Below are 4,268 nucleotides of genomic sequence, written 5' to 3' on the forward strand. Positions count from 1 at the left end.
TATATACAATATATATATATATATATATATATATATTGTATATATATATATTGTATATAATTTAAACATAATAAAATAGATAACACCTTTATTTAAAAAAACAGGTTTTGCATAGACGCAAGTTGATTTAATATATGCTGATTCATCTCATTAATTAAACAATTTTTATTCATTTCGAGCACTGTTATTATTATTTTTATTATTATTATTAATTTCATATTTTATTTTAAATTTTTGTTGTTTTATTTTTTGTTTTATGTATGGGCCTAGATATAGGCTATGTATATATTTAATAATTAGAAATAATTATAATTTAATTGTAAAACATATATAATATAATGTTAACAAAATTATAGGCTAGGCTAGACCTAACCAATTATTGATACCATAATCTACGGTCGATAAAATCATTTTGATAAATTAAACAGCAGCTTTTCAAATGGCAGTGCCGATAGAAAACAGCAGCTTTTTGGCACTGCGGCAGTGCCGATAGAAAACAGCAGCTTTTTTTTTTCGCACTACGGCAGTGCCGATAGCCTCAGCCATTGAGCTAGCATGGACATCATCACGCACTAGGTAATTAAAAGTAGATGTGTTAATAAAACTCTTTAAACCAGATCTTCAAGCAGACTGTTTGTTTTCAATTTTGAAACCCTGTAATGAATTTATGTAAAATTACGTAAAATGAGGACAAATAATTAAAAAAAAATTAAATTCAAACTTACCTGAAACCACTTCTGTAGACAAAGCATCAGCTTCATGCGACCATCTATTTATAAGTGAAAAATAATTGAGTTTTTATTATGTTGCATATCACTACTGCTGTATATGGAATTGTGAAAGGCACCAGTAGTTCGTTGGTTTTTTTCGATGTTGAATCAAAATGAGTGCACTTTAAGCCCTGTCAAAAGCAAAACCATGTGACATGCCTAAATATGGTCATGATGCCATTAGATCATGACCATATATAGGCACATAATGAGCTTATATGGGCGTACAACAGTTTTTTTTTCAAATAAAATTTGATAGTCTAGATTAAAGACAAAGTACTTTTTCTACAATTATTTTCTTCACGGCATTTATACCATTGAGAAATACCATATACACTCACGCACTACATACAAATCTTAGATTTATTAAATCATGTTTGTCTTATGTGTTGATCGTCTAATACGCACAACATACAAATCTTAGATTTATTAAATCATGTTTGTCTTATGTGTGGATCGTCTAATACGCACAACATACAAATCTTAGATTTATTAAATCATGTTTGTCTTTTATGTGTGGATCGTCTGTAACGGGCAAATTTACTACTGCAATGAAGCTACTAAATGAAATACAAAAATCGTCCAAAAATATTTTAAACTCGGCGGTCGTCTTACACGCGGGTCACCTTATATGGGAAGTAACTACTACATACTATTTTTTCCTTATAATATATTTTGTAGTTTAACCAGGTTTTTTGTTTTTTTTTTTCTTTTGTTTTTTCATTTTGCAGCTTGGTTTAGAAAGAAAATTGGGGAAAGTTGTGCGGTCTTTTTTATTTTTGTGTATATTGAATTCTTAATTACTGTACTAGGTACCTTTTATATTATGTATATGTGTGTGTACATGTGTAGGGGTGCGTGTGTGTGTGTGTGTGTGTGCATGTACTGAAAATATGTGTTGTATCCATGTGTGTGTGTATGCGTGTATGTACACAGGTGTGTGTGTGTGCGTGGCCTTTATAACATACACACATAAACAAGGTAGCTGCATGAACAAGTATTTTACTATTATTTCATTTTACCTTGTTTTGTTTTACTTCCCTCTTTATTTTGCTTTTATGTTTAATTGATGATATTTGTAATTTATATTTTAAACTTTAGTTTAGGTATTGTAGTTTCTGAACACACCGCCAAATTGGCGTGTGCCACTGATACAAAAGTGAAAACGCAGCAGCGCCCTCATTAATTGTTAGTAACACTGATATGATTTACTATAATAATAATAACAACAATGTCCTGCATGTTCCATTAGGGTCCTATCACCTTACAGCAAGAGGTGGCCTGAACGATAGCATTATTATGATACAAAAAAATACCTTGAGAAAGGGTTACTCATAATAACCAATAAAAAATCAATATAACGCTGAATTTAAATTGATAAATTAATAGAATGTTTGCCTTGTTCTTTTACGTAATGTACCAGTAATTATACAATTCTGGATGCACCACTATTTAGTGTGTGCCACTGTTTAAAAGTGGTTGTCGAATAAATCTCAAATAAATCCGAATCTGAAGTATTTCATCATTATGCCACGTCACTATTGACGCGATGCCTCGTCAATTATCGACTTAGATCCATATTAGGTAAAGCATTTTACATCTTTTTTTTACTAATAATAATATACATACACAAAATTTACACAAAGTAGCTGATAGAACTTTCCGTTCCAATTATAATCTTTTTAGATTTTTTTTGGATCGAGTTGAAATAGGCCTACTTTTAAAGTATAATTACAAAACAACCTGTTGTACTTTACATGTAGCCCATTATCTCATTGGCGCCAAGTTTTTCTTTACATATTGTAGGCCATTGTATAACACCTATTCACTATTGCTATATTTCTTAATAATTATGAATAGGCAGTCTCATTGGTGCCAAGTTTTTCTTTACCTATCGTAGGCCATTGTATAACACCTATTCACCATTGCTATATTTTTTAATAATTATGAATAGGCAGTATTATGTGCTTAAAGGCACGGTATCTTATTGTCTCGATCTCATTGGTACAAATATTACTTTATATATGGCAGGTTTTGTGTAATTTACAACGGTTACAATACTTACTGCTGGCAATAAAGTTCAGCTTTATTGCAACTATGTGCTAGACTGACTCAATTGGTGTTTTGATTCATTTCTTACGCTTTTGGATTACTGTCGATGAAAGGGTAGTATTTTTTAATAGGCATTAAGCTATATGTCCGGCTATATGCTGTTGGTAGAAGAAAAATGATTAAATATTAACATTCGTCAATAAGTGATATATATATATATATATATATATATATATATGCCTATATACAATTTTATATATATATAATTATAGGTAGGTTCTGTGAAGAAACGTAACAAAATACTGCTGGGTCCTGGCTTACAAAGTTCATGCTAACTAGACGCGGATCCAGACCTTCGCCCACTTCGCCCAGGCGAAGGTCAGGCTGAGAATTCAAAATAAAATGTTGACCATTTTTTCCAACAATCATTCTTACTTTCCTTGACACTTATTTTGAACATTACCATTAGGAAAATGTTTAAATCCACACTATCCTATACCTTACACTTGTATACTGATTGTACTGTAGGCCCTACCAGAGAGAGAGGTACATTCCCAATACATTATGGTCTTTTACTTCTATAGCGCATGACAGTGCATAGCAAACGTTATGTAGCCACTAATAATACTCAGGTCCAGTGGCGTAGGTATGGGCAGTGCAGTTAGTGCACAGCACTGGGGCCCCGGGCTATTGGGGGCTCGTTCAATAGGTCTAATGATCTAAAAATATAACATTAAAAAAATCATATTTAAACTTTAAAAGGACCCTTCAATATATTAGGTTTTAGAGGCTATAATTATTGATTATATTCACTACAATTTACCTATTACCTATTTCCCAGACGCTGCAAGTGAAAAAATACAAACAACAAAACAAGCCCTTACGTATACGATGCACTAATATACTTTTTGAAATCACATTTCTAAAGCAATAAAATATCGTCACGCACATTTGTATTTGTTGTATTTTAAAGTTGGTTCAACCATTATTGTGTAGGTTTTTAAACACTTCAGATCATCATAACTTCATGAATACATTTCAGATTCAACTCACTGCAAGTAGGTCGATGATTGTTCTATTATTGGATGGTAATTGTTATTATCGTGAGTGAATAGACAATACCTGGATTTGCGTCTGGAGAATCAATTAGGGGGCTTATATGTGCAATTTGCAAGTAAGCAGCGAGTATTATTTTTGCAAATGTTTTCATACGCACTGAGTATTCAGTACATTTTCACGACGGGTTGGACAAAATTCCACCTAGGCCTATATGTTCTATTGATGTTGTCAATATTATAATAATATATCATAGATTCATGAAATGTCTAATAGGCCCTAAACGATAACATAGAGCCTATATATGACTTGACCATATTTTGTTTTCAATATTCTTGAATTTTTTAAACAAAATATTTTTTATATATTTCTGAAATGCCGTATCTGTTT

This window comes from Anneissia japonica, unplaced genomic scaffold, assembly GCF_011630105.1.
Source record: "Anneissia japonica isolate Jap-2015-1 unplaced genomic scaffold, ASM1163010v1 scaffold1709_len327053_cov138, whole genome shotgun sequence".
Classification (NCBI taxonomy): Eukaryota; Metazoa; Echinodermata; class Crinoidea; order Comatulida; family Comatulidae; genus Anneissia; species Anneissia japonica.